Raw genomic sequence first — 22,011 nt, forward strand, 5'->3', positions numbered from 1 at the left:
CACCTTCCAAGTGTCCAGAGTTAAACCCATGTCTCACAGCCCTTTGTCTCCTGTTTCCAGGAGTTTGTTTGTTCCCCAGCATTTGTTCCCCTGCTCTGATCTTGCTCCTGTTTTCTAGTCCTTCCCGGTTTGAACCGTTCTGCTTGCCCTGACCCTGAGACTGCCTGCCGTTCTGGACCTTTTTCACCGGATTATTGACCTCTGCCTGCCTTCGTCCTGTTGTTTGCTTGCCCCTGTACTAGAAATAAACGTTTGTTTCTTTGACACTGTCATCATCTGGGTCATACCTGAAACCTGATACTTTTCGAATCACAACGTTCTGGCATCTCTGCCGCATGATTTGTTAGGAGAGTTGTCTGTCTGAAGATGACCCACCCGGAAATGTTTTATTTCCCCCTTATCGAAGTTGCCAAAAGAGTCCATCAGTCATTGAAACCAGACCCTAGTCACTGTTTCCTAGGGTCGAGTGTTCTAGACTAGAGGCCATGTGGGCCATGTGGGTTGAAATCCTTAGTTTTCCTTAGAAATGTCCTTTTAAGTTTATTTTTGTGTATATATATTTCGGTCATAATTTTGAACAAACACTAATCCGCTTGGGCTAGCCGACCCAGGAGGAGTCAACTCAAGACTGAGCTGGCCCTAGACCTAAGGTAAGGTTGCTGTTTCCTGGGCACATGTACATACAATACGGTCCTTATCCCCTGATTTCTCACATAGATGCACACCTTTAAATCAGGTTTCAGACCAGTAGAAAGAGGAGGAAGGGAAGCGCTACTAAGGTACACAATAGTAAGTTATGGTAGACAGAAGGTGCTCTTTGGTAACAGAGGTAAATTGGTCATCAAAAAGAAGGTTTCAAACCAGTTAACTAGACCTAGGACCCCTAGACTTAGCGAGTGTATCAATATTAGTAGGCTAGTTATTGGTTTCGTAACAATGCACCTGATAACTTTCCTTGTTAAAAAAGTTCCTATAAGGAAATCTAAATAAATGCTTGTGTCTTATATCAATATTCAGATTGATCCATTTCCTCCCACTAGAGATTTCCATCTGCTTTGTATCCTTCCTCTCAGACACAATTATGAGTCAGGGCCGTCTGGAGAGATGAGGTCCACAAAGAGCAGCAGAGACACGTAACTGGCTACTGAGAGGCTGTTGTCTGAAGGTTGAGAGAGGGGAAGCCCTCCATGGACCCCTACTGGCTAACGTTCTACCTTGGGCAGTGATGGCTCTGTTAGGGCTCAGAGAGCAAGGGGAGACTTCAGGTCCAGTCTGGAGCACAGAAGCTCCGGGTGGGATGATGGATAGGGAGCATCATGGGAGCATAATGGGAGCTTGTGACAGAGTAAGAACTAATAACAACCTAACAGGTCAAACCCTAACACCACTTCTAGAAGTCTGAACATTGAGCTGGCCTTTGCTCCAGTGTAGGACGTTATCCAATGCCACCATTCACAAGTCCCTCTGCAGTAATTCCAATGTCTTAAATAGGCAGTTAGAAATGAAGGATCCATTTAATGTAATGGGATTTAGTTACTTACCTTTCATTAGATTGGAGTGTGCCAGTTTCAAATCCAAACACCTCAACACAGAAATTAAAGTTATTCTTGTCTTGCCTCCCTGGTAAACGATCCCAGATTGGACCTAAATTGATTTGTTTTATAGAGCTTTCACTCGCCAGAAGAAAGTAGACATTACACACACAGACCTTTTGATGATCTGCTTCAATTTAATTTCTCTCTCATTTGTTTCCTGATAGTGATCAGCTGGGAGTGTAAGCTGGGGAGGAGCTGGCAGAAACTAGGGTACATAATGAATGGATGGGAGAAATAGATTTGTCTGGCGGGCGCTGAGCAAGGACTGATGGCAATGATGATGAATTTACCCCCTCATTAGGCTAAGAGAACACACAGTCCTTTACTATGTTGGATTGCAATAAGCTGAGGTGTCCAGCCTATCAGCACTGTGACAGTCAACACCATCAGTTCTAGCTTGGCTGCCCATGCCAAGAGGTGGGGCTCAGTGGATTTAGCTAATTTCCTTTCAGCAGCAGAGAAACACTCACATTCAGCTATTCAGTAATGGTTAGTCAAGCACAGTATTGTCAGTCCCAGAGCCAATCATCTCTCTTCAGTCTGGTAAATCACCAACCAGAGCATATTACTCATCAGAGAGCAGCCTTCCGTCACCTTGCCAGAGCCCATTTCCTGCCACGCAGGGCTTCTGTTCTGTGCCATTCCACAAAGTGCTTTATTTACCCATGCCCGTCTGGACTGGAGAATATTTCTTTGTATCATGGATTACTGGGAATATATTTTGGTAATTTGATGTAGATGTTTTAGTTCATCTAATGTGATGATACTCCAAATTATTACAGAGGCACTCAACTATTTTCAAATGTAGAAACAAACATGTTAGGTTGGGTGCACCCATGCTGCAAGCCTGACAGTTTTTCTGCTCTGATATTTTCCGTTTGGTTAAAATAATAGTTTTGAGTGTGCATTCGTGCATGTGGATGCATGTGGATTTTTGTCTGCACCTCTTATGCAAATCGGTGTGCAGGATTTCATTTTCACGCCCCTCTGAATGTGTTCTTGCTGCAATATCTTTAAACTCCCTCCACTCAACTTCAAACTCCAGTGCACATTGTCAATCATCTGAAATGTCACATCACACTCCAGAGAAATTAATTGAAAATATGATGACAAATATAATTTTTCTCTCTCTATAGGTAAACGTATGCTGGCCACATCTGGGCATATTTAAAGAAAGGTGTCGACAGTATCTTTAACCAGGGAATGTGAAATTGAGCTGAGGGGGTAAGGTAGCAGTGGATTCAACAGTATATCTCTATGTCTGAGGCCAATCTCCATCCCACCATGCCAGGCAGAAGTTCCTGTAGAGATGGTGGTGGTTGAATCAGGGTGTTCACGGTCGTAATTGAACATTTCTATTATGAGTTTAGGTTGGAGAACTTCATTATACTGCTGACCTGTGCAGTGAAAAGTGCAGTTCAATAGGCTTTTATTGGCAGCTTTTACTCGCAAATCATCAGCCTTTTGTGTTGCAGTCAGTTTGTCTGTACTGTTGGAAAATTGTATATTTAATGGGCACAGCAGGCTGGTTCTGAAATGGTTGTATAGCACAGACGTCTTTAGGAATGTATGGGATGTACAGGGCATTCAGAAAGTATTCAGACTCCTTGACTTCTTCCACATTTTTTTACGTTACAGCCTTATTCTAAAATGTATTAAATAATGTATTCCCCTCATCAATCTACACACAATACCCCATAATAACAAAGCTAAAACCATTTTTTTTTTATCTTAGCAAATGTATTACAAATACAAAACTGAAATACCTTATTTACATAAGTATTCAGACCCGTTGCTATGTGACTCGAAATTTAGCTCAGGTGCATCCTGTTTTCATTTATCATCCTTGAGATGTTTCTACAACTTGATTGGAGTCCACCTGTAGTAAAGTCAAATTATTGGACATGATTTGAAAAGGCACACACCTGTCTATATAAGGTCCCAAAGTTGACAGTGCATGTCAGAGCATAAACCAAGCCATGTGGTCGCAGGAATTGTCTGTAGAGCTCCGAGACAGGATTGTGTCGAGGCACAGATCTGGGGAAGGGTACCAAACAATTTCTGCAGCATTGAAGGTCCCCAACAACACAGTGGCCTCCATTATTCTTCAATGGACGAAGTTTGGAACCATCAAGACTCTTCCTAGAGCTGGCCGTCCGGCCAAACTGACCAATCGGGGGAGAAAGGCGTTGGTGCGTTAGTAAATTCACTCTGGAGTGCCAGAGAGCGGTCAGAGTGCACTCTGGGCGTTCATAAATTCAGAGCGTTGTCAGATTGTCCGTTCGTAAAATTCTGAGCATTTTGCTCTCGGAGCGTTTAGAGAGCACACTGGATGCTCTGGCCGAGGAGTAGGGTTGATCCGAGCATTCTGACCTCACAACGGCAGTCAAGCACCCAAGCTAACTGGCTAAAGTTGGCTAGCTTGCTTGCTACTTCCAGACATAAATGAGAGAACACCTCACTCTGACCATTTTACTTGCCCTAGCAGAGCTGGTTAGGCTGTTTTCATGTTATCCAGAGCGTTTGTGACTGTAATTGTGCTGCTGGCAACAATTTAACTAAGCTTTTTTGCAGATTTTTACTGACACCGGCCGTATTCAACGGGTGTTGAGTGTTCGTAAACTCATCCGTTATCCTGCGCTCTGGCACACTCAGACGAGAGTGCTCTGAAATCAGAGTAGATATTTTCCGAATCCACTGTATGTGTCCTTCTGGGGCTCAAATTGCACCTGAGTTATATGAAATCATGAACAGTTTGTAATAGAATAGTATAATACCATACTGCCAATGACCATCAGGACTATCAAAAATAGGTCACACTTTATTTGTATAGTCTGATAGGGCTCTCCAACCCTGTTCCTGGAGAGCTACCGTCCTGTAGGTTTTTACTCCAACCTTAATACAGGACACCTGGTTACAATAATTAGCTGGTTGATGGGTTAGTTACAACTGGGGTTGGAGCGAAAAGCTACAGGAGTGTAGCTCTCCAGGAACAGGGTTGGAGAGGCCTGCTGTAGAGCATCTACAGATAAATTATCCCAGGGGTGTCAAACTCATTCCATGGAGGGCCTCGTGTCTGCAGGTCTTTGTTTTTTCCTTTCAATTAAGACTTAGACAACCAGTTAAGGGGAGTTATTTACTAATTAGTGACCTTAATTCATCAATCAAGTACAAGGGAGGAGCAAAAACCTGCAGACATTTGACCCTCTGTGGAATGACTTTGACACATGTGTACTATCCAAATAAAGTGTTACCCCAAAATACAACCAAGACTCACCAGTGCACTTTGATTGGTGATCTTCTTTTATCTTCAAATGTGAAAGAACATCACAAAATCAAACTACACAATAGCACTTCTGGCCACCAGTAAGAGATAAAGCAATCAGTTTGGGGCATGGCCGCTGTATTTAAGCAAAACGTTCAATGCTTTGCTCTCCCTCTGTCAAGACGTCCTTGGATAACCCTCTTCTGTCCATTATGCCTCTCCATAGGCTCTGCCTTTCAATTAGTGCCATATGAAGGGACAGACACAGACCTGCTCTCAGGTGATTTATAGGTATTCCGTCCATTCCGTCCATCCACACAGTAAACTGTTTTCCATGGAGGTTTTATTTGTTTGTTCATCCAATCTATTGTCTGAAGTAGAGATCATGGGGCTCAATAACAGGACCCCACTGGGCAAAGATGTCAGATCAACATCCCCTTTTATGTGATATTTTATTGAGTTGTCAACAGACAAACAGTTCAGCTTAAAATAAACCAAACCTTTGACTAACCATTTCCGGTGCCATTAAAGCAACATTATTACATTGATAAAGTAAGTTGTAATAATGAGGAAACTATGACTCAACCAATGTTTGTCCAGTGGTAGGTGGAGGAGGTAGGAGGAGAGAGAACGTTGGTACCTAGGAGGGAGGGAGGAGTACCGTAAGTGCTTTAGGGTCTCCATATTACTCAGACACCCAGAGAGAGAGAGGGGAGAGAGAAAGAGAGAGAGAGAGAGAGAGAGGAAAGAGAGGGATATTTAAAAAAAAAAATAATCTTGTAATATACTGTATATATATATATATTCCCCTTTCTTTAATCACCATTACTTTTTTTTTACTGTTATTGTTGTCATTATCTCACTTTGCTTTAGAAACAGTGGCCTTGTCATTCATGCTTATAAAGCTTATCTGAATATGAATCTGAGAGAGAGCGAGAGAACGAGAGAGACAGACAGAGAGAGAGGAAACAAGGACCATTGATGAATCTCTGAACGACATTTGGCACTGTGAACACTCTCACTCTGCCTTACAAACTGCTCTGAACGGCATGTCTAATGGAAGCTGTTGTAATGTTCAGCAGACAAAACGTCCCTACTAGAACTGTGAGGGTAATTACTCAGCTCTTGCTCAGCAAGACAGGAAGCACTGTCATTGCCTAGCTCCTTCACTATAGATGGGATTTTGTATACCAAACATATTCATCACTGCTTCTCCCTGCAATGCTTGATGGCAGTTTGCAACAAAATACATTTTGGGATAATGGCTGCTCATTTGGTGTATGTCACAAGCCGGGGTTCCATGACATTTAAACTACATCATAGCGTCAGTCTCTGGCACCGTGATTGCCTCTGAAAAATACAATTTCCTGCTTACAGATTTCACATCCACATTTCACATAAAGCTATTAAGGCCACATATCATTCACAAAAGAGAATGTCACGCCCTGGCCTTAGTATTCTTTGTTTTCTTTATTATTTTAGTTAGGTCAGGGTGTGACATGGGGAATGTTTGTGTTTTGTTGGTTTTGGGTGTTTCTATGGTAAAGGGGTTGTTGGTGTAGTATATGGGTTTGTGTTGAGTACATGTGTCTAGCGTTGTCTATGTTATACGTTTGTAGCCTGTGTGTGCACTACGTTTGATTAGCTTCACGATCGTTTATTGTTTTGTTTAGTGTGTAAGTGTTTTTGTTTCGTTTTGCATTCGTCATCAATAAAAGAGATGGCGTATTTTCCAAATGCTGCGTTTTGGTACGTCAATCCTCCACACGATCGTGACAGAACTACTCACCATTACAGGACCAAGCGGCATGGAAAGCGGCAACAGGACCTACCTACACAGGATTCGTGGACATGGGAGGAGATACTGGATGGTAAGGGGCCGTGGGCACAACCGGGAGAATATCGCCTTCCTCGTGAAGAGCTGGAGGCAGCTAAAGCCGAGAGGAGGCGATATGAGGAGGCAGCACGGAGACAAGGCTGGAAGCCCGTGAGTACAACCCAAAAATTTCTTGGGGGGGGCCTTAAAGGGAGTGTGGCGAAGTCACGTAGGAAACCTGCGCCTACTCCCTGTACTTACCGTGGAGAGCGAGAGTACGGGCAGACACCGTGTTAAGCAGTAGAGCGCACGGTGTCTCCTGTACGCGTGCATAGCCCGGTTCGGTACATTTCAGCTCCACGTATCGGCCGGGCTAGACTGAGCGTTGAGCCGTATGTCATGAAGCCGGCCCAACGCATCTGGTCACCAGTGCGTCTCCTCGGGCCAGCGTACATGGCACCAGCCTTACGCATGGTGTCCCCGGTTCGCCTACATAGGCCGGTGCGGGTTTTTCCACCTCCCCGCACTGGTCAGGCGACGGGGAGCATACAACCAGGTAAGGTTGGGCAGGCTCGGCGCTCAAGGGAGCCAGTACGCCTGCACGGTCCGGTATTTCCGGCGCCACCTCCCCGCCCCAACCCAGTACCACCAGTGCCTCCTCCACGCACTAGCCATATGGTGCGTGTCTCCAGCCCTTTACCACCAGTGCCTAAACCACGCACCAAGCCTCCTGTGTGTCCCCAGAGTCCTGTGCGTCCTGTTGCTGCTCCCCGCACTAGCCCTGAGATGCGTGTCCCCAGCCCGGTACCACCAGTCCCGGCACCACGCACCAGGTCTACAGTGCGCCTCAGCCGGCAGGAGTCTGCCGTCTGCACAGCGATGACTGAACTGCCCGTCTCCCCAGCGCCATCTGAGCCATCCGTCTCCCCAGCGCCATCTGAGCCATCCGTCTCCCCAGCGCCATCTGAGCCATCCGTCTCCCCAGCGCCATCTGAGCCATCCGTCTGCAATGAGCCTGCAAAGCCGCCCGTCTGCCATGAGCCTGCAAAGCCGCCCGTCTGCCATGAGCCTACTGAGCCGTCCGCCAGACAGGAGCCGCTAGAGCCGCCAGCCAGACAGGATCTGCCAGAGCCGCCAGCCAGACAGGATCTGCCAGAGCCGCCAACCAGACAGGATCTGCCAGAGCCGCCAGCCAGACAGGATCTGCCAGAGCCGCCAACCAGACAGGATCTGCCAGAGCCGCCAACCAGACAGGATCTGCCAGAGCCGCCAACCAGACAGGATCTGCCAGAGCCGCCAACCAGACAGGATCTGCCAGAGCCGCCAACCAGACAGGATCTGCCAGAGCCGCCAACCAGACAGGATCTGCCAGAGCCGCCAACCAGACAGGATCTGCCAGATCAGTCAGCCAGCCATGAGCAGCCAGATCCGTCAGCCAGCCATGAGCAGCCAGATCCGTCAGCCAGCCATGAGCAGCCAGATCCGTCAGCCAGCCATGAGCAGCCAGATCCGTCAGCCAGCCATGAGCAGCCAGATCCGTCAGCCAGCCATGAGCAGCCAGATCCGTCAGCCAGCCATGAGCAGCCAGATCCGTCAGCCAGCCATGAGCAGCCAGATCCGTCAGCCAGCCATGAGCAGCCAGATCCGTCAGCCAGCCATGAGCAGCCAGAATCGTCAGCCAGCCACGAGCAGCCAGATCTGTCAGCCAGCCATGGGCCGTCCCTCAGTCCGGAGCTGCAGTCCCTCAGTCCGGAGCTGCAGTCCCTCAGTCCGGAGCTGCCATTCCTCAGTCCGGAGCTGCCATTCCTCAGTCCGGAGCTGCCATTCCTCAGTCCGGAGCTGCCATTCCTCAGTCCGGAGCTGCCATTCCTCAGTCCGGAGCTGCCATTCCTCAGTCCGGAGCTGCCATTCCTCAGTCCGGAGCTGCCATTCCTCAGTCCGGAGCTGCCATTCCTCAGTCCGGAGCTGCCATTCCTCAGTCCGGAGCTGCCATTCCTCAGTCCGGAGCTGCCCCTTATCCTGGGGTTGTCCCTTACCCTGGTACTGCCCCTTAGTTCGGAGCTGCCCCTTACCCTGGTACTGCCCCTTACCCTGGTACTGCCCCTTAGTCCGGAGCTGCCCCTTAGTCCGGAACTGCCCCTTAATGCAATGGGGTTAATGTGGAGGGGGGTCATTTGGAGGAAGCTAAGGAGGCGGTTAGGGACTGTGGTGACGTGGGGACCACAACCAGAGCCGGAGCCGCCACCGTGGATGGAAGCCCACCCAGACCCTCCCCTAGACTGTGTAATGGTGCGCCCGGAGTTCGCACCTTAAGGGGGGGGTTATGTCACGCCCTGGCCTTAGTATTCTTTGTTTTCTTTATTATTTTAGTTAGGTCAGGGTGTGACATGGGGAATGTTTGTGTTTTGTTGGTTTTGGGTGTTTCTATGGTAAAGGGGTTGTTGGTGTAGTATATGGGTTTGTGTTGAGTACATGTGTCTAGCGTTGTCTATGTTATACGTTTGTAGCCTGTGTGTGCACTACGTTTGATTAGCTTCACGATCGTTTATTGTTTTGTTTAGTGTGTAAGTGTTTTTGTTTCGTTTTGCATTCGTCATCAATAAAAGAGATGGCGTATATTCCAAATGCTGCGTTTTGGTACGTCAATCCTCCACACGATCGTGACAGAGAAGGTTTAAACATGAGATTAAATGTGTTATCTAAACCCCAAACAAGACAACGGAAGAAGCGTAGTCAACAAAATTGATATAAAAAAATATATATATTGAAAAAAATTACCGCAACATGTAAATCGTTGGTCCCATGTTTCATGAGCTGAAATAAAAGATCCCAGAAATGTTCCATATGCACAAAAAAATTTCTCTGCACAAATTTGTTTTGGCATATCAAGAAGCTGATTAAACAGCATGATCATTACACAGGTGCACCTTGTGCTGGGGACAATGAAAGTCCATTCTAAAATGTGCACTTTTGTCACACAACACAATGTCACAGATATCTCAAGTTACCACACCAGCCCTAGACCTCCACATCTGGCTTCTTTACCTGTAGGATCGTCTGAGACCAGCCACCCGAACAGCTGATGAAACCGTCTCAGGGAAGCTCATCTGCGTGCTCATCATCTTCACCGGGGTCTTGACATGACAGCAGTTCAGCCTTGTAACCGACATCAGTGGGCAAATGCTCACCTTCCATGGCCACTGGCACGCTGGAGAAGTGTGCTCTTCACGGATGGCAGACAGCATGTATGGCGTCGTGTGGGTGAGCGGTTTGCTGTTGTCAACGTTGTGAACAGAGTGCCCCATGGTGGCGGTGGGGTTGTGGTATGGACAGGCATAAGCTATGGAAAGTGAAAACAATTGCATTTTATTGATGGCAATTTGAATGCACAGAGAAACCATGATGAGATCCTGAGCCCATTGTCGTGCAATTCATCTGCCGCCATCACCTCATGTTTCAGCATAATAATGTACAGCCGGCCCCATGTCGCAAGGATCTGGGCACAATTCCTGGAAGCTGAAATTGTCCAAGTTCCGTGGCCTGCATACTCACCAGACATGTCACCCACTGAGTATGTTAGGGATGCTCTGGATCAACAGCGTGTTCCAGTTCCTGCCAATATGCAGCAACTTCGTACAGCCAATTACGAGGAGTGGGCCAACATTCCACAGGCCACAATCAACAGCTTCATCAACTGATGTTTTGCACTGCATGAGGCAAATGGAGGTCACACCAGACACTGACTGGTTTTCTGATATACCCCTAGCCAGAGGTGGGACCAAGTCATTGTTTTAAAAGTCACAAGTGAGTCTCAAGTCTTAGCACTCAAGTCGCAAGTCAAGTCCCAAGTCAAAACAGGCAAGTCCGAGTCAAGTTTCAAGTCAAGACCGTCAAGTATCAAGTCAAGTCTCAAGTCCTAAACTTTGAGTTTCGCGTCCTAAACAAGTCATAATGTGCTCTTCACCAAATGTATTACCATTTCATATTTTTAACAAGAGTAATAGTATATTACATTTAAGCAAATCATGAATGCTTTTAAAAATATCTCTATATTTATTACTTTCCAAATAAACGTTATATTTCCATGGAAATACATGGGTAGCCATGAGAAAGACACACCCCCCCAATAGTGATCGACTATCGAGGATCGCTATGGGGCGCAATCGGGCGATGTAGGCTTGTACACAATCGCCCAACCTTAACACACACACACACACACTCTCTCTGTGTGGTTACAGTAGGTCAACGGTTTTAGGAACAGCAGTAACATCAGGCAGGATTTAGGCTACCAACTGCCTAGCCAGTTGTAGCTCAATCTTGGGTGCAATGATCACGTTCCCGCACTGACTGACTGTGTGGAGGCTCATTGATTTAACTTTACGTTAGCCTACATGATACACCAGTAAAGTAATAAAATATATACCTGTCGGCTATATTAGCCACGACTTAGAAATTGTTGCGCATCCGTCTATAATTTTCTTCATGCATGTTTTGCAAGTTGCAATCCGTTTTTTGTTGATACAGTGTAGTCTTTATATCCGAAAATAATATTTTGGGGTATCATCTTTCCAAGGGCTCTGTCTGAATTCATCCGCTGACGTTCCTCTGCACAGCCACGCACAACTTTTTTTCAGCTGGCACAATTTGATTGGCTGCTGTCTGATTCAAACTGTAATCCGTTAAATGAAGAGTTGATGCGCTGCACACTTTTTTCAATAGCATCATTTTTTATATTTGGGCTTTGGGGGGGTATCAAGTCAGGTCGAGTCATAAAGCTCAAGTCCAAGTCAAGTCACGAGTCATTGGTGTTAAAGTCAAAGTCGAGTTGCAGTCATCATATTTGTGACTCGAGTCTGACTCGAGTCCAAGTCATGTGACTCGAGTCCACACCTCTGCCCCTAGCTATTCGTTTTAAGGTATCTGTGACCAACAGATGCATATCTTTATTCCCAGTCATGCGGAATTCATAGATTAGGGCCTAATGAATTTATTTAAATTGACTGATTTCCATATATGAAGTGTATCTCAGTAAAATCTTAGTAATTGTTGCATGTTGCGCTTATATTTTTGTTCAGTGTAGATTCTCAGCAACTAAATAGATTCTCCCCTTTTTCAGTGAGCTATTAATGAGTTTCTATTGTGACCAGTGGCGATTTTAGCATGTAAATCTTGGTTGGGCAAACTCAAAAAAAATGTTTTTAGATACATGCCAGCAAAGCCACTACACAACACAGCACTGAACAATACATTAATTGCACTTTAATGGCGATAAGCGGTGCCCACAAACTGTAAGGGCCTACATAAAGTTGTACCAACAGCAAAGCTTTCTTTCCAGCACAATGGAGTGAATCCTTACCAAGCTACACCTATCAGCGGAGCCTTGTCTAGCAGCGAAACAATTCATTCAGCCTCGTCTACTCCCTTTTTAAAAAACATAGCTGATATGGCTGACTTGCTTAAACAAATGGAGTTTCTACTGACAATTGAGATGTACAAACTATGGCATAAGGGAACGATGAGTGGATAAGAGGCATTCCGTAATTTTGATTAAGACATTAATGAGTGAGCTAAGACGGACGTAGTCAATATAACTATGTGTTCAGCACCTTTGAAATGTACAGCGACAGAATGCAGAACATGGGCTGCTCTTACAGTATTTTCCCTGTACAACAAGTCAGAACCATAGGATAACTAAAGGGGGCATATAAGCAGACAATGAAAGCTCTTACAATATTAGATGATGACATTTCTCAAAAACAGTTTATAGACTACTTGTGCGCCACCTAGTCAGAACAGTAACGTTAGCCGAAATTAAGAGGTGAAAATAGACCAAATTATTAGGGTGAGGCACATGGGCTACTAACAGCTTACATCATTACATTTACATTTAAGTCATTTAGCAGACGCTCTTATCCAGAGCGACTTACAAATTGGTGCATTCACCTTATGACATCCAGTGGATCAGCCACTTTACAATAGTGCATCTAAATCTTTTAAGGGGGGGGGGGGGGGTGTCAGAAGGATTGCTTTATCCTATCCTAGGTATTCCTTAAAGAGGTGGGGTTTCAGGTGTCTCCGGAAGGTGGTGATTGACTCCGCTGTCCTGGCGTCGTGAGGGAGTTTGTTCCACCATTGGGGTGCCAGAGCAGCGAACAGTTTTGACTGGGCTGAGCGGGAACTGTACTTCCTCAGTGGTAGGGAGGCGAGCAGGCCAGAGGTGGATGAACGCAGTGCCCTTGTTTGGGTGTAGGGCCTGATCAGAGCCTGAAGGTACTGAGGTGCCGTTCCCCTCACAGCTCCGTAGGCAAGCACCATGGTCTTGTAGCGGATGCGAGCTTCAACTGGAAGCCAGTGGAGAGAGCGGAGGAGCGGGGTGACGTGAGAGAACTTGGGAAGGTTGAACACCAGACGGGCTGCGGCGTTCTGGATGAGTTGTAGGGGTTTAATGGCACAGGCAGGGAGCCCAGCCAACAGCGAGTTGCAGTAATCCAGACGGGAGAGGACAAGTGCCTGGATTAGGACCTGCGCCGCTTCCTGTGTGAGGCAGGGTCGTACTCTGCGGATGTTGTAGAGCATGAACTTACAGGAACGGGCCACCGCCTTGATGTTAGTTGAGAACGACAGGGTGTTGTCCAGGATCACGCCAAGGTTCTTAGCGCTCTGGGAGGAGGACACAATGGAGTTGTCAACCGTGATGGCGAGATCATGGAACGGGCAGTCCTTCCCCGGGAGGAAGAGCAGCTCCGTCTTGCCGAGGTTCAGCTTGAGGTGGTGATCCGTCATCCACACTGATATGTCTGCCAGACATGCAGAGATGCGATTCGCCACCTGGTCATCAGAAGGGGGAAAGGAGAAGAGTAATTGTGTGTCGTCTGCATAGCAATGATAGGAGAGACCATGTGAGGTTATGACAGAGCCAAGTGACTTGGTGTATAGCGAGAATAGGAGAGGGCCTAGAACAGAGCCCTGGGGGACACCAGTGGTGAGAGCGCGTGGTGAGGAGACAGATTCTCGCCACGCCACCTGGTAGGAGCGACCTGTCAGGTAGGACGCAATCCAAGCGTGGGCCGCGCCGGAGATGCCCAACTCGGAGAGGGTGGAGAGGAGGATCTGATGGTTCACAGTATCGAAGGCAGCCGATAGGTCTAGAAGGATGAGAGCAGAGGAGAGAGAGTTAGCTTTAGCAGTGCGGAGCGCCTCCGTGATACAGAGAAGAGCAGTCTCAGTTGAATGACTAGTCTTGAAACCTGACTGATTTGGATCAAGAAGGTCATTCTGAGAGAGATAGCAGGAGAGCTGGCCAAGGACGGCACGTTCAAGAGTTTTGGAGAGAAAAGACAGAAGGGATACTGGTCTGTAGTTGTTGACATCGGAGGGATCGAGTGTAGGTTTTTTCAGAAGGGGTGCAACTCTCGCTCTGTTGAAGACGGAAGGGACGTAGCCAGCGGTCAAGGATGAGTTGATGAGCGAGGTGAGGTAAGGGAGAAGGTCTCCGGAAATGGTCTGGAGAAGAGAGGAGGGGATAGGGTTAAGCGGGCAGGTTGTTGGGCGGCCGGCTGTCACAAGACGTGAGATTTCATCTGGAGAGAGAGGGGAGAAAGAGGTCAGAGCACAGGGTAGGGCAGTGTGAGCAGAACCAGCGGTGTCGTTTGACTTAGCTAACGAGGATCGGATGTCGTCGACCTTCTTTTCGAAATGGTTGACGAAGTCGTCTGCAGAGAGGGAGGAGGGGGGGGAGGGGGAGGAGGATTCAGGAGGGAGGAGAAGGTGGCAAAGAGCTTCCTAGGGTTAGAGGCAGATGCTTGGAATTTAGAGTGGTATAAAGTGGCTTTAGCAGCAGAGACAGAGGAGGAAAATGTAGAGAGGAGGGAGTGAAAGGATGCCAGGTCCGCAGGGAGGCGAGTTTTCCTCCATTTCCGCTCGGCTGCCCGGAGCCCTGTTCTGTGAGCTCGCAATGAGTCGTCGAGCCACGGAACGGGAGGGGAGGACCGAGCCGGCCTGGAGGATAGGGGACATAGAGAGTCAAAGGATGCAGAAAGGGAGGAGAGGAGGGTTGAGGAGGCAGAATCAGGAGATAGGTTGGAGAAGGTTTGAGCAGAGGGAAGAGATGATAGGATGGAAGAGGAGAGAGTAGCGGGGGAGAGAGAGCGAAGGTTGGGACGGCGCGATACCATCCGAGTAGGGGCAGTGTGGGAAGTGTTGGATGAGAGCGAGAGGGAAAAGGATACAAGGTAGTGGTCGGAGACTTGGAGGGGAGTTGCAATGAGGTTAGTGGAAGAACAGCATCTAGTAAAGATGAGGTCAAGCGTATTGCCTGCCTTGTGAGTAGGGGGGGAAGGTGAGAGGGTGAGGTCAAAAGAGGAGAGGAGTGGAAAGAAGGAGGCAGAGAGGAATGAGTCAAAGGTAGACGTGGGGAGGTTAAAGTCACCCAGAACTGTGAAAGGTGAGCCGTCCTCAGGAAAGGAGCTTATCAAGGCATCAAGCTCATTGATGAACTCTCCGAGGGAACCTGGAGGGCGATAAATGATAAGGATGTTAAGCTTGAAAGGGCTGGTAACTGTGACAGCATGGAATTCAAAGGAGGCGATAGACAGATGGGTAAGGGGAGAAAGAGAGAATGACCACTTGGGAGAAATGAGGATCCCGGTGCCACCACCCCGCTGACCAGAAGCTCTCGGGGTGTGCGAGAACACGTGGGCAGACGAAGAGAGAGCAGTAGGAGTAGCAGTGTTATCTGTGGTGAGCCATGTTTCCGTCAATGCCAAGAAGTCGAGGGACTGGAGGGAAGCATAGGCTGAGATGAACTCTGCCTTGTTGGCCGCAGATCGGCAGTTCCAGAGGCTACCGGAGACCTGGAACTCCACGTGGGTCGTGCGGGCTGGGACCACCAGGTTAGGGTGGCCGCGGCCACGCTTACTACACAACATACACAGTATTACTTTCTTAACTACAGTATAGACATCTCCCTGGGATATTACATCATTTATGCAGCAACATATAAGACATTTTTGGACTCATCTTGTTGGGATGTGCTCACTTGAACAGGAAGGTGTCGCGGCGGTCCTTCGTGGGCAAATTTTGACATCAGAGAAAGAGAAAGATTTACAATTCCGAGTTGGATGACCGTTCAAAATGTATTTTCCCAGTCTGAGCTTGTTTATTCCTGCAATGCTTGCGGTTAGCCACTGTCACTGATTCCTTCCAAACCTCTCATTATTGAATTTGCGAGGACGCAGAGGGCTAGAATTTTTGATGTCTACCCTTACTAAGAACTGGTGACGTAGTTTCCCCATAAGTGTCAGAACACTGAGCCAATCAAGGCACAATGCTCCTATTTTCTGCTGGCTTGGCCCACCACCACAGAAAGCACTGAGCTAGGCTGAAACACCTGCATTTTGGAGCTGTCTTACTCAAGAAAAAAAAGAGACCATGTTTGTATGCAAAATAATTAACTCAATGATATATACATATTTTTTTTTTATTGTTTGCAAACTGAGATGTGACTTGTATTAATGCCAAAATAACATGCAAAACAGTCAAGTCTGGGGAAAAAACGTGGGTCTCAAAACAGGTGGGGCTCTGAGTTGCAGTGGAAAGAGGACCCTTGGATTGATAATAATTTAAATGACAGGCTACTTTGACACTGACAAACAGGGAATCTGAGATTTAGAAACTACCTTGTATTGAATCCACCAATAGCCTAGGCCATATTGTACAACGTGAGGAGGAAATGATCTTCCTAAAAAAGTTTGGCCGATGCGCTCATGCCAAAAGCCTAATCTCTCTGTTGTTTTACTTTGTAAAATAATGCTGTTTGCTCAACAATAGGCCTATTTGGAAGTTGATCAAATCTTTTGGTAGCCTAGAGACAGATTATTCTTCTCTTTTTCTCAGGAGCCATTTTGCTTTCCAGCCTGTGTTTTCCCACGGTTGTATTAGAAATATTACGAAAGGCCTGTTTTGGCTGCATGCTGTACACTGACATTTGCCACGTGTTCCCAACTGTAGGCTGTACCTTGTGATTGGGCTTTACACAATCTACAACTATGCCATTTTTTTATATATATAAACTATTGATCCACTAGGGCAAAATTTTAGGCCTACACCTAGTGTAGCATTCTGAATTAAATACTGTAATTTCAGTGAATCTCATTCTAGTTATGTGAGAGATTCAGGTGGATTCTCTCTCTCACCACCGCAATGGTCATGCGATGGTCTCTAGGCTACAATGTTGCACAAACCATAAATCCGGGCTGCCCAACACAAATCAATTCTTAGAATATCGGGCACATTTTCACATTCCGTTTTTTAGGGGGCAGGGGAGGCAACTCAAATTAACACTGATCGCTTTTATTGGCATTTTTACACTGCAAACAGTGAACATTATTCTTCATGCCAGGAGAGTTACCAGATCCGGGAAAATAGATTCCAGAATTAAACAGTCCAAAACTGAGAGGAGCTAGATCAGGATCCGGCTCAAATTAAGCACTGGTGTTCCTGCTGAGTTCTGTGTGCAGTGGAATAGATTTGGTCTGTTAACAGGCCTGTAATTCCCAATCTCCCCATCAGCCCTGGGCACTCTGTGTTGTTTACTTTACTGTTTGTCTCCGTTTCACTTGAGCCTGCTGAGACTGTGATTCAATAACCCTGTCATCCACGCATCTGCCTGTCTACACCGCTCAACGCTAAGTCCTCCTGGCCATTTGATTGCTTTTCTAACATTTTCAACATATGCTTGTTTTACAAATAGGAAATAATGCACTTGATTTTAGGAAGAAAATGTAATTTTAATGACAGTTTTAACCTCACTGCTGGAGGGAGAACAGAATGTGCTGTGCGCTGGATAACATACTACTTTTCTCATTACCTCTCTGTGGTGGAGTGTGCCATGAATCTTGATGTATAATTATTATCGTTGTCCTGTAGCCACAAGGGGTGAGTCAGATAGTCTGGTTAGGAGGGAACACACACACGCACACGCGCGCACACGCACACGCACACACACACACACACACACACACACACACACACACACACACACACACACACACACACACACACACACACACACACACACACACACACACACACACACACACACACACACACACACACACACACACACACACACACACATACATTGTCTGATCTGAAAATAAGCCCTGCATGAGCATTTGTTTTTTTAGACCACATAGGCCTACTCAGAGAGAGTACTGAATGGGCCAGGGAGGTAGTCCCTTAGGGAGAGGTAAGAGACTGGAGAACCAGGGGAGACAGATTTGACCAGACGAGGATGTTGGCAGGGAAATTAAAACTAGTCTAATCTGTGTGCAAACACCTGGCAGAAGTTGATAGTGGTCCTGTCATTCAAACTGTTTGAATCAAAATCCAATGAGCACATTATAGCCAGCAGTCTTCCAGCTCCTCTCACTTAAGCCTACTTCCCTCATGGTCTGTTCCAAATGTTTCTTAATCTTTCACACCCTCACACGTTTTCACACTCACACCTTTTAATTAGCTGCACACTGAATTAAATACAGGATGGTTTGAATTATTACTTGTCAATGTGGTGTTGCTGAAACCGTTGCGGACTGTTGCATCTGCAGCACATTACTCACGTCTACTAATAGATATGCCAATTGCTGTCTATGAATATCAGATGAGGGATTATTATCGCTGATACTGCAGCTCTGGCGTAATGCAACCTCAGCTCATGGAATAGGGCCTTACGTTGTCATGGGAGGGAAAATTTCACATAAACTATACGGAAGAGTCTTAATCCAGGGGAGCTAAAGTAGCAAACAAACATAAATAAGAACAAGTGTTCCTGTCGTTTTATAGATCTTCTGGTGGAACTGCCAGGTTGATGGAGGTTGATCCGGATGCAGATCTTCAGACTGTAGTAATCTGAGGTCTCAGTTAGGTGTAATCATTATTTTCTGATTTTGGCTGAACTACAGAGAACGACGTGACGACAGGCAGTCTACACCATAGAGATACATATGTCTACAACTTGTGTGACTAGTCTGATACAGAATCTCAAGACATTTTCTGTTATGGCATCAACATCGATGAATCATAACCCTGGAAAGGTACCACTCATCACAGTGAACACTAAGGACAGCCCACTACAGGAAATGTAGAGCCATGTTGAGACTAAGTGGCATGTCGGTGATGTTTTCTGATGTCCTTGGAAAAAACAAACAAAAACTGTCCTTATAGCTACTTATAGCTACTGAAAACCTTAGTTTTTTATCATTCCATTAATTGGATGATGCTCCATTGTTGACGCCCACCCAGAATCTCTTGTCTATACAACAATGTAGGCTGTAATTAATGACCATTGATCCTCTACAGGTCCACTGTGGCGGGGAGGAGATGAGATGTGGACCCGGCTCTTTACGTCTCTTCCTGCCTGTCTGTGTCATCACTGGTGTCCCTATCGGCCTGCTACATTGACCATAGGCCTGCAGATTGTTTCAACTTTAGTGGACAAACAGCCTTCAAATTTCTGGCTTCTGTGACAGTGAAGCAGATCCACAGCCAAATGAAGTTGTCTGTAGGATATTCTACCATACACACAGTTAGCTTTGTAATATTGTTCAGATATTTGCAAACATGTCAACAATATTCTGAAACACAAAATCACAGAATGGGGAGGGGGGCAGTGAGCAACACTTGAGAAGCAAAGTATTTACCTTTATTTTAGACACACACAAACACGTTCGTGCGCACATACCCACACGTGCGTACATACCCACACGTGCGTACATAGGTACACGGGCAGAGAACGAAAGAGAAAGATGCCTTTCGTCATTGGCCGTTGGATGGCTTTTCTACACTGTCAGTCTCTAAGTACCTTCTGGGCTGCTGGGGGAATATACAGCACAGGGGTAAAGTGAACTATTGCAACTCCAGTGGACCGGAGAAAGTCGGCCTGCAGGTCATACAACTTCACAACAGTAACAAGACAAAACAAGTGATTTGGAGCAGGAACATTGTGATTGCTCTGGCAGGAGAACATGGTTTCTATGCCAGTGCCTATGCAGCCCAGTTACCTCCACGGTCTCAGTGAATCAATTGCCTCCCTCCACAACTCACTGCCTGGGAGTCAATCTTGAAAACAAGGACCAGCTTGGGAGTACGTTCTACAGATTGCTTGGGCTTGAAGTCACTTCGTCACACAGAACACAACATAATAACAGTGCTAATTGTTTTGCAGGGTCAAATTGACTCCTGAATAGTTTGCTTGTGTCTCAGTACTTCAAATCAAATCAAATCAAATGGTATTTGTCACATGCGCCGAATACAACAGGTGTAGACCTTACAGTGAAATGCTTACTTACAAGCCCTTAACCAACAATGCAGTTTTAAGAAAATACAAAAGAAAGTAAGAGATAAGATGAACAAATAATTAAAGAGCAGCAGTAAATAACAATAGCGGGGCTATATACAGGGATACCAGTACAGAGTTAATGTCAATGTCCGGGGGCACCGGTGTCAAGGTAATTGAGGTAATATTTACCTATAGGTAGAGTTATTAAAGTGACTATGCATAGATAATAATAGAGAGTAGCAGCAGCGTTCTGGGGGGGCAATGCAAATAGTCTGGGTAGCCATTTGATTAGCTGTTCAGGGGGTAGAAGCTATTTAGGAGCCTCCTGGATCTAGACTTGGCGCTCCGGTACCACTTGCCGTGCGGTAGCAGAGAGAACAGTCTATGACTAGGGTGGCTGGAGTCATTTTTAGGGCCTTCCTCTGACAACGCCTGGTATACAGGTCCTGGATGGCCCTGGTGATGTACTGGTGATGTAATGATGGTGTTGGAGTTGTGCTTGGCCGTGCAGTCATGAGTGAACAGGGAGTACAGGAGGGGACTGAGCACGCACCCCTGAGGGGCCCCCGTGTTGAGGATCAGCGTGGTGGATGTGTTTTTACCTACTCTTACCACCTGGGGGCCGTCAGGAAGTCCAGGATCCAGTTGTAGAGGGAGGTGTTTAGTCCCAGGGTGCTTAGCTTAGCGATGAGCTTTGAGGGCACTATGGTGTTAAATGCTGAGCTGTAGTCAATGAACAGCTCAGCTGAACAGCTCAGGATAATGGTGTTGATGTGAGCCATGACCAGCCTTTCAAAGCATTTCATGGCTACAGATGTGAGTGCTACGGATCGGTAGTCATTTAGGCAGGTTACCTTAGTGTTCTTGGGCACAGGGACTATTGTGGTCTGCTTGAAACATGTTGGTATTACAGACTCAACAGGGAGAGGTTAAAAATGTCAGTGAAGACACTTGCCAGTTGGTCAGCGCATGCTCGGAGCACACGTCCTGGTAATCAGTCTGGCCCTGCGGCCTTATGAATGTTGACCTGTTTGATTTAAGTTTCCCTGAATTAAAGTCCCCGGCCACTAGGAGCGCCGCCTCTGGATGAGCGTTTTCCTGTTTGCTTATGGCGGTATAAGCTCATTGAGCGTGATTTTAATGCCAACATCAGTCTGTGGTGGTATGTAGACAGCTAAGAAAAATACAGATGAAAACTCTCTAGGTAGATAGTACGGTCTACAGCTTATCATGAGATGCTTTACCTCAGGAAAGCAAAACCTCGAGACTTCCTTAGATATCGTGCACCAGCTGTTGTTCACATATATGCATAGGCCCCTGCCCAGTGTCTTACCAGAGGCTGCTGTTCTGTCCTGCTGATGGAGTGTATAACCCGCCAGCTGTATGTTCTTAATGTGAAACATAAGATATTACAGTTTTTAATGTCCCGTGGGTAGGATATACGTGCTTTCAGCTCGTCCCATTTATTTCCCGTGATTGAACATTAGCTAGCAGGACGAATGGCAAGGGCAGATTAGCCACTCATCGCCCGAACTTCGCAAGGCACCCTGATCTTTTTCCACAAAATCTCAGTTTCCTTCTCCAGCGAATCACGGGAATCTGGGCCTGGTCAGATGTCTGTAGTAGTATATCCCTCCCATCCGACTCATTTTTATTTTTTAATTTCACCTTTATTTAACCAGGTAGGCTAGTTGAGAACAAGTTCTCATTTACAACTGCGACCTGGCCAAGATAAAGCAAAGCAGTGCAACACAAACAACAACACAGAGTTACACATGTAATAAACAAACATACAGTCAATAATACAATAGAAAAATTCTATATACAGTGTGTGCAAATGAGGTAGGATAGTGGAGGTAAGGCAATAAATAGGCCGTAGTTACAATATAGCGAAATAATTACAATATAGCAATTAAACACTGGAGTGATAGATGTGCAGAAGATGAGTACAGGTGCAGTGATTGGTAAGCTGCTCTGACAGCTGGTGCTTAAAGCCAGT

This window comes from Salvelinus fontinalis, chromosome 35 (assembly GCF_029448725.1).
Source record: "Salvelinus fontinalis isolate EN_2023a chromosome 35, ASM2944872v1, whole genome shotgun sequence".
NCBI lineage: Eukaryota > Metazoa > Chordata > Actinopteri > Salmoniformes > Salmonidae > Salvelinus > Salvelinus fontinalis.